The following is a 10,820-nucleotide window of genomic DNA, read 5'->3' on the forward strand; positions in this document are numbered from 1 at the left end:
ATCCAAATACCTATTGTTCACATTATAATTAATTATTAAGTATTTGGATACAATCCAATTTAAGTTCAGGTTTTAAGATTATTTTTTTTACTGATCAACAACCATTTTAATTTCTATATCCACAATCAATTTGTATACAGTAAAACATGGTAAGACAGAACTTCTGTAAGATTGGAATACGATAAAAAGAATAATTTCTATAGTCGCGATTCAAATAAATGTGAGCCCTCTATCAAGTCAGAAACTCCGTTAAAGATGGAAAAATTGGACGGGCCTAAGCGATTCTGTCTTAGCGAGGTTTTACTGTACTACTAATTATTACTCAATAATTTAAAATCCAAATCAATCATATTTCAAAGTGTAACTATAAAATGCCATACAAATCTTCTTATTTATTTAAAAATTTTTATTTTTTCATGTTAAAACATTAGACTTTAATGTTATTTACAATTTTTCTTTAGTTTTTTAGTAATACGATTAGTGGCTTGAGCCATCCACTTGCTTATTGTAAGTGCTATTTCCATATCAGGAACTTTTTCAAACTTTGAACAGCTTCGAACAGCTTTTAATAACATAAATAGTTAAACATAGATATAAATAAATAGTACAATCAGAAAGTAAAAAATTATCAACTCTCACCAAATATTATTTTACACGAGTGCAAAGAAGAAAATTTGTTTTTGCCTTTAAATCCAATATAGGAGTAATTGCGTAACCAATCATCGACAAATAGTTTTTGCATCATGCGTCTTATGGTTTCAGGAATAATTTTTCCAACTGAAAGAGATAATTCTGAAACCTAAAAGATAAGCAAATAACATACAATTTTGAAATTAAGTAATAGGTTAAATTGATATCTAAATGTTAATACTTACAACTTTATCTCTATAAGCAGAAGATTCGAGTAACATTTCAAAATTGTTTATAGTTTCTTCGTTAGATATAGGAAGGTTTTCATCATTTAATACAGATACAGCAGTTAAATTAAAGTTTTTTGTCACACCCAGTTCTGAGCAGATATTGTTAACATTTTCGAGCATTTTCTTAACTGATTCTGATACATATACCAAATGTTTAATATCATATTTTAAATTGGTAAATGATGTTCTAACATAATCATTGAGTCCTTGAAAAAATTAAAATTAAGTACCTACATGAATAAATGCAGTCAACTATATAACACATTGAATTATAATTAAATCATTACAATATTAAAATTCAAGTTAATAACATTATTTATTATAGTTTTAAAAAAAAAAAATACGGTATTACAGCATTATAACATAATAGATAAATAACTCACTATTAAAATCATCCACCTTTACTAAATCTGCAGGTTCAATAAGACTTTGCTTAAAACTTTCAGTATCCAACCATACAATTTTACTGTTATTACCTTCAGAGAAAAATTAACTTAAAGTTAATGGCTAAGTTTTTAATTAACATTATAGAATATAATATAAATTCATACATTTTGTCTTACACAATGGGAATAGTAGTAATAGCAATAATATTATTATAAGCAATGTCCAATAATTCAATTTCAAAATCTATGTATAATTTTTTTTTTAAGAAGAGAACATAAAAAACTATAATAGATAGTTTTAAAACAAATGTATGTATTATTATTATTAAGTTGTATTTTTTTAATTATTAAATATATTTAAATTTAAAAATCATAGAAATTCTACTTAAATAATAATTACAAGTATGGTAAATAGTATCATAATACCAGCATTTTTCTCCAGCACATCATCATCATCACTTTGAGCAAATAGTTTGCGTTTAACTTGAACTTTTGAATCTTTTGAGTATTTTTTTTTTTAATGGAATTTAATGAATCATCTGCAATAGTGACTGCTGATCCATCTAGTACTTTCCACTTTCCAACAGGACTATTGATTACTTCTAAACAATCTAAAAAATAGATAAAAAAAATAACAATAGGAAAATATGATACAATAGTTTTATAAAACTTGGTGATTGATTTACACAACACCAACCATATTTCTTAAATAAGGCTTAAATAATGATGTATTATGTATTATTATTCAACTTTATACTTGATAAATATCAAATACATAGTCAAGGTTTGAATAACTCAAAATAATTTATTATTTTGTAATAATTAAGAACTGTATTAGTGAAAATATGAGAGTACAGGCACGTGAAGATCAAAATAATATATTATTAGATTATAACTTTAAACAGCAATTTAAATTTATTAACTTTTACTACCTAAGCCATATTTGTGGCATTATAATTATCTTTTTGAAAATGGTGCATTTAAGAAAATTAATATTATATAAAAAAGTAAATATCAGTCATAGGTAGTATTTACCAATATCGTCATTTTCCAAATGTTTGTAATTTAGTGGAGAGGCACATAATTGTTTTCCACACAGCAGTTCATTACAACTTACACAATCTATATAGTATAAATTCATTTTAATTTTAGGTAAATATATTACTTAAGTAAGATTAACACTTGTAAATATAACCTTTTTTTTTAAAATGACTGTCATTGGGATTTAACGGAAGCACTTACAACATATCTTGATCACTATCATAAATATCTGTATTTTCACTGGAATCTATATTATGAGCCTTAGCATAAATCATAATTATAATATTTTTAGAAGAACTATAACTTTATTCAGTATAAATACTATATTTATTTAATGAATACTTAACTATCATAATTATTTGTGTACTTATTAGAAATAATTAAAAATTAAATTTATAACATTAATTAACAATGTTGACACCATAAGAAATTAATTTACTTAGAACCATAGGTTATAGGTAGGTACCTAAAGTTATTTGATTGATGAAATAAATGTACTGTTATTTAATTTATCAATGAAATATCATTTTTATTTACATACCTACCTATATCTAAATAGAAATTCATATTTTATTACTTACTTATACTTTAATAGAAAAATTATTATTTTTTTTTGTATGTACTGAGGGTTCTGCAATATTTGTGCCATTTTAATAGGTATTGAATTTATAAATTAGGTGTACAAAGTATTAGGTTTATAATACATAGTAACATTTTAATAAACTTATAAAATATAATGATGTGGTATCTAATAAAATAGCAAAATAGGGTACTTACCGATGTGATGTATGTTGTGTACTATATTAAATTGTTATAGGTAAATACTTTTTACCGTCGCTGTAGTAAATAATAGGTATAACACTAAAATTGAAAACTAAGGGAAACTGCAAAATAGTAAGTATCAATAGTGAATAGTTGAACGCTGTATGAGAAAAATAATAAACATGACGTGTTCACTGCTCACTGTTACTGTGTGTCTGTTGGTGCAGGGGGCCATTCATAACGTTTTATGTTGCGGGCCGCGGGGTTGACGGTCGGCGATCGCCGTCTACGACGGCGGTGCGTCGTCGGCTTATCTTGGGTAATTCCGAAATTCGAACATTTTTAGTGTAATAATAATAATTGAATGATATCGCGGCTGTGTAGTGTGTAAACTGTAAACCTACTTCACTCTCCTGTCCGATATGGCGATATCCTATCTATTTTTTAATAGTAATCGCCACCGCCAGTCCGGTACTCGGCAGACGGCAGGCACAATATTATACGTTGTCAAATTACGTATATTATAATAAATCATAATAATAATAAATATTATATTGTATCAATAATATAGGTATCGGAGGTAGCGATCGCCGATTGGGGAGTCTCCGTTAGTCCGTTTACAAATGTTAAATTCCAAATAATGGTTAAAATAATAATTATATTACATACTATTAAATTATTGCCATGACGCCATCAATAAATAATTAATAGATTAAAATTACGTAGGTAGGTACATTAAAAATCGAAATGGGTACATATTCACATTAGTATACCTAACGACGTTTTTTTACTTTTGTTCATGTAAGAATATAACTAATTTATTGGTTCAAAATATATTAATATGATATTAATAATAACATTAACACGTTTTTACCAAGTCTCGTGAAGTTAATACCTATGCAACGTAATATAAAAATTATTAATATATCTGTGGGGTCTATACCTATAGTATATTCAATATTGTATATATATCAATTAATTTCGACTCAAATACGTACGTCCCTATAGTTAGGTAATTTACGAGTACCTATAGGTAAATATACAATTTTAAACTAGGTATGTTTTATTATTTTGTTTTTATTATAAATGTATAATTTTATAATTATATGTTAGTTTTTACTTTTTTAAAGAAACTTAATTTTTAGTATCTGGGTTATAATTAAATAATTAGTTTTCTTATTTTATTACCTACTATTATAGGTTATTTTACGAAATCGGCACTACTATTAATTTATCGTATGTGCTTTCCACTCATAATAAAATAAAACACTGCAAAAACATATTAAATCTGTCTGTTTTTTAGTCACTCGAACATGACGAGAAACGATAATATTAAAACAATATTATTTGGTAATTTACAAGTTTGAAACTATATTAATATCAGTTTTAATAATCTAAAGGAATTATTATAATTACTATTAATACTTATTACCTACACATTTACACAGGGAATACAACAAGTAATACTATAATATTTTAATGTATCAGCTGTCAACATGTATACAATTAATTATTTTAGGCGTTGATAGGTAGATCGTAGGTACCGACTAAAAAATAATACTAATTAAAATATAAATGCGTAGGTAGAAGCCGTCATAAATTAATATTATTGTCATGAGATCTACCAGAACATATTTTATCAACAATATACAGAAATACGTTGTATCAATATTTTTCCTTAATGTTTCTTAATATATGTTGATGTCCATTAAATAACCTCATTGTTAAAATATCTACTAGAACATATTATGCTCTCAACAAATAAAAATAAACATTGTTAACGTATATTTTAATTATGTTTCCTACAATATTTTGTTGTCCATTAAATAACATTGTTACAATATCTACCAGAACATATGATCTCAATCAATGAAAAAAAATATTGTCAACGTATATTTTAATGATGTTTTCTACAATATTTTCTTCTATACATAAAACACATACTGCTACAATATATTCTAGATATTAATTTATATATATATTGTTGCTCATAATATAAACATATTGTCAAAATATTTTTAAACAAAATATTTTCAAGAACACAAGGAAAACATATGTCTACAATATAAATATTTTCAAATTGCTGTGTGTATATAATACTTTGCCTACAACTGTTACTTTATTGTTATAGTAGAATAATTTTTAAAATTTTAAATCAATGATTAGGTAATGCTTTTATAAGTAGGAAGGTAGGTTTTTATACCTACCTAACAAAATAAGAAAATACATAATGATTAATGTTATTTAATATGATTTGTAAGTACATAGCAGATTATACCTATCACTTGGTGACGATTATTTTTGTTTTATACGTTCTTCGTAATTCAGTTCCGTCACGATAGTTTTAGTTTTCGTTAAATGTGAACGTACGTTTTATTTTGGGGGTTTTACGGGATATACCTATAGGAAATGTTCTTCAAATTTTCACATTTCACTATTTGATATTGTGATATTATTAATTGTACCTAGGTTAAGTTTCTGTTTTAGAATCGATCGATATGTTACCTAGGTATACATCACATTCTTTAATTTAAATTCTGGTAGTCGAGTATTGGACAAGTACCTACGTAACTTATAATTCGTATCGTAATTTAATTACTAAAGAAATATTATGATTTCCCCAACAGTGTCTAGGGCCACCGGCAGCAGAATGCATTATAGAATGTCTTGTGGTCTAGTATATAGTTAAAATTGGCATGCGACCAACAACTGGGGGCTTGTTCTGGAAAATTTAAATGATCTAATATATAGTTCATCTCATTATTTGAATTAAATTAATTTTTAAGCGATTGTTGTGTTAATCAATTTTTTATTTATTTCATTCAACACACTCGTCTCAGTTTTCTAGTACCTCTAGATTTCTCACAAAATTCATATTGATCATCTCACAGCTTTCATATTCAAAACCAAAAAAATATGTATTTTTATCTTATTTCAATCTTTTTCATCGAACACCATTATATATTACAGATCATAAAGATACTAGTATTGTATACTAGATAAGTTTCAATTAGAGAGAGATGGAGATGGAGCGAGATGTAGACGGATGAAGATAGCTGTTTCTTCGACGACAGCGTGTGCTGCAGTACAGCTAGGTTTCACTAGAAGAGTCGATGTTTATGCGTAAGTTTGTTTTTATATTATTTTGGTCTTACATTTCCTTTTTAGACTTGAATTAAATATTTATTGTCGCGGAAAATCTGTTAACTAAGTAACGTAGAAGCATACACGTTTACTACTGCCTACCAAAGACGCAATGTATAATAATAATAAATTATACGCCAGTCCGAACAATCCAAACGCTGTCTTACTCGTAGTCGAGTTCTAGTTGATAACTGACTAGTGAATAAATGTAATTTTTGTTAGGTATAAAAGTAAAACTAATAAATCCTTGAATACAACATTTAAAAATACAAACTCTGTGTAATAAAAATTAATATTAGGTATTTATTGGTAGGTTTATATAATATCTGTGGACTGTAACGCATAGATCATTAGAATATTGTAGAACATTTTACGGCATAAGATGCGTGTTATTTCAGAAATGGTATTCGTCAGTGAACATTTTCAAACTGGGAATAATATATCATAAGCAGATTGAAATGTGTGAACGTTTCAGTGTTTCGAAGACTAAGTTTCGTAGCAGATTTTGATTCCGTCACGGGGTATGTATTTTCTTATTTCTCAGTAGGTTTTTTTTTATTATAGTTAATTGATCAGGGGATGTATTGCCTGAAAATTTTCAATATTTGTATTATAACTATACTGGTATAACACTATTCGGGCTATCAATAAAGTCGTGTTCAAAATTAGAAAATTGGTGAGCTAAGATATTTTTTTAAGCAATTCTTTCGAGTAGGGAATTCGCTCAATGATATTTAAATATTTTCACTGGTAATCAAGTACGATGACTTGTAGGTAACTAGAGACTGAGTGAATAGGAATTAGGAAGTGTGTGATATGGCGAAGATAAGGAAATGGGTCAACAGGATTTCAGAATGTTTGGTGTATGAAAGGGAAAGATGAAAAAGATATGTAAGGTTAGGGTAGGTAAGTGGAGTGAGAGTAGCAGTTATGAGAATAATAAGTAAGGTGTTAAGGTACAAAAGAGGATAGAATAAGAAATTAATTAATTAAGGGTAGTGTAGGGTAGTGTACATATTGTAGTGAAAACAAGAGAGAATATGTTTAGGTGGTTCGGTCACTGTATGATAAGAGATAGTGAGAGTGGCTATAGAAGTTAATTTAGGGGAGAAATGATGGACGAGAAGACTGAAGAAGAGATGGATAGACAGAATACCATTCATATGAAGGTGTGGAATGAGAGTGGCTGAACCTGTATATAGCTGTGAGAGACGGGGGGAAGAAAAAGTGTAAAGGTAGAATAGTTATGTTAACAATGCCGAATACGTAGGAAAAGATCTTGAATTGCAAAAGCCCTATTGACTCTTTGGCTTAAACTAACCATAGGTTTACCTAACTAACCTTCTTATGACTCATTAGGACACTTTGAATAAAAAGATCCTGAGTTGCAAGTTGCCGAACTTAAGTGTTTGATTATCGAGTTGATCTTTTGATTGTTGACACCTTATTCCATGATATGGATGAAGCTCATAGATAATAAAGATATGGATAGTCCACGCCTATGTTAAATACATTTGAGGCCGCGTTCTCGGAGGGGAACGCAATTGAGGCTCTTTTATATTGATAGTCGATAGTCGATACTCGATATAAGTATACTTTATTTGGCCTCAATTTATTGTTCCCCTCGAAGACCGCTGATAAGACCATTATGTCCCATCCATATCTATGATGGAGCCATACCCAGCTCACTCGTGTAAACTTGTTGCCGGTTGGGATGTCAGCGCACTATTTGTTTTCCATCTTTGACCCACCCGTAGCATACCAAATGTACAATTAAGAAAACACTAAAATGATTGGGTCAGAGAGAGAAATAAATAGTGCGCTAAAAATCTAACATCCTCTTAGTGTTATCAAGTTGAAGAAGCAGTTGATTGTTGACAATTTGACATTCAACATTAACTGTGGTAGGTATTATGATTGGAAACCCAGGACCGGATTTAGGAATGTGGGGGCCCTGGGCCCACCTTAGAAGTATATATTATTTTTCGATAACATATATTTAATATTTTAATATACTATTATAACTTTATAAGTGAATTTAATTTAATCATAGGTATATTAACATTTACCGAAAAACAATATTTAATTAGAAATAAAATTATGGTTTAAAAATATTTATATTATAATGCTAAAATAATAATAACAAAAAAAATGTAATACAATAAAAGTTGGTAGTAAATTATGTTCATTAAATATTTATATCGTATATATACCTACATATTACATAGTCTATAATAATAATATTAATATAATACTAAATAGTATATAATTAATAATAATTTTTATTATATTGCAACTTGCGAGATTTCGTCGCTGCAAATTTTTCAACTACTTGAGAAAAATCCAATGCTCTAAGTATGTTACTTTCTTTACTTAATAGTGCAAGGGTTGATAGTCGACTTTGTGTCATCGAAGTTCGTAGTCGGTTTTTTATCAACTTCATTTTTGAAAACGATCGTTCCCCACTGCAGTTGGACACCATCAAAACCAAATATATACGCAGCACTACTTCTATATTAGGAAATGTACATTGTAAATTATTTTCCACAATAATCCTGTATAAAAATATTTCCCATTGCTCATTATCTTTACGCGTTTCTACATATATTTTGACAAATGAACTGAACTGTATGAATTCATTACCAAGTGAAGATTCTAAATCATTGGGGTAAATGCTAACAAGATAATTTGCAGCAGATTGTAGCTCAGAAGTTTCTAATTTTTCAAATGTATTTAAAAAACCAAAACGTTGACAAATTGTTTCGTAAGCAGCTATTCTTTCGGTTAATGATACTGTCAATTGATCAATTACTGATATGAAGCTTTCTGATCTGAATTTTTATCTTGGTGATAACTGAGTTGAGGCTGTTTGATTATTATTTAATGAACTGAGTCTAACATTTTTTTTCCGATTTTGAATTGGCGCATAATCTTTTAATCCTGACATGTCTTTTGCCTATTCTTCGTATTCTTCATATTTATTTCGTATTTCTCGAACAAATGATAAAAGAGAATTAAGAGCATTTACAGCAGTTTGAAGAACTTTGTATATAATTTAAACTACAATCAATTTGATTTTAAGGGGGCTGGATCGTCATTCATTTTTAGTCGAAAACATAACTCACGATTTCAATAACTACGCCCAATATAATGATCTGATATTAATTTAGAAAACAGATTTGAATTTATCACTAAATTATCTATGCTTTTACAATTTTATTTTTCTGATTATTATTTTTTTTTGCTTAGAAATTTACTAACAAAAAGAGTAAGAATAAATCATATTCATATAATTTCAAATTTAAATACATTGATATAGAATATGAATATATAATATGGCCATATAAACTGAAATATAAAATGCCTAGTTTTTACTCCTTAGAATGGATTACGCTCCAGCCCCCTTAATAATATTACATACTTTTACTTTTTAGATTATATTATAATTTATAATTTCCCAATAATAATATTAATAAATATATATTTTATACGAGCAGCGGCCCACCGGGAAATTTCCCGGTATCCCGGTCGTCCATTCCCCCACTGAGTCCGTCGTCCGTGGCGAACACAAAATATGTATTTTATTTTGTTTAATTTATTAATTCAACAAAACAAATTAACGCACTACCATATAAACATGAGCCGCCACTGAAATTTAGTAGATATTCAATAATATAAAATAATTAATAACATAAAATAATAATAAATCTAAAAAATGCTCATATAATTATTCAGTGAATGTTTCAATCGGGTAGGAATATTATTTTAAAAATAACAATTAAAAAATAAAAATCAACTAATATCGTCGGAATAATAAATTTAATAGTGAGAAATAATACATTAAACTAACCTGGATACTCGGGTACTCGTGTGGACGTATGGTTGAAGACGAATAAAGAGGGTACTCACTACTCACCGTACTCGTCTATATCACATCAATGTTAAATATAATCTTTATCTACGTTATTGCATGTTTTTATATAAAACGTATTCGGCACGTATTTATCAACAACAGCGGTCGGGCGGCTTGCTATACAAGTAATATGTGTTTATTTATAACTGATAGTCTCAAAATTTAAAACCATACCAAATTAGCAATATTATTTAGTTGTCCTTATCGCTTATCCTACTCTACGAGTCATAATCATCTATTTTAAATTACTTTAATAATTTTACTATATAAAATATGATTGAACAATATTATTCGATTTGTGATTTAAATTTATTTTGCAAACATTATATTGTCTGTGTGTTACACTTGGGCGCAAAAAAGTCCCATTAAGTGGGGGCCCTCATTTTGTGGAGGCCCGGGGTCCAGAGCCCCCTGGGCCCTCCCCTTAATCCGGCCCTGGTGAAAGTAATTAGTAGGGCTGTGAATTTAATGCAATGAAAAAGTGTTAAATATTTGCCTGCATGTATGCACTAAAAACAGACAAATATATGCACTGAAATATTCAAAAGTATGTACTTAAAATTCAAAAAAATACTGAATGAAAACGTTTTTATTAACATTTTTTTAAATTAATAAATTATAATTCAAATTTGTTTACAAAAAAAATTCTTTATT

At 28.1% G+C, this 10,820-nt stretch overlaps 1 pseudogene; it reads right to left on the bottom strand.

The window, feature by feature from the left end:
* Positions 1–385: 385 nt before the first annotated feature.
* LOC132947537 (uncharacterized) lies at positions 386–2,622 on the bottom strand (annotated as a pseudogene).
* Between the last annotated feature and the right edge of the window lie 8,198 nt (positions 2,623–10,820).

This window comes from Metopolophium dirhodum, chromosome 6, assembly GCF_019925205.1.
Source record: "Metopolophium dirhodum isolate CAU chromosome 6, ASM1992520v1, whole genome shotgun sequence".
Lineage (NCBI taxonomy): Eukaryota > Metazoa > Arthropoda > Insecta > Hemiptera > Aphididae > Metopolophium > Metopolophium dirhodum.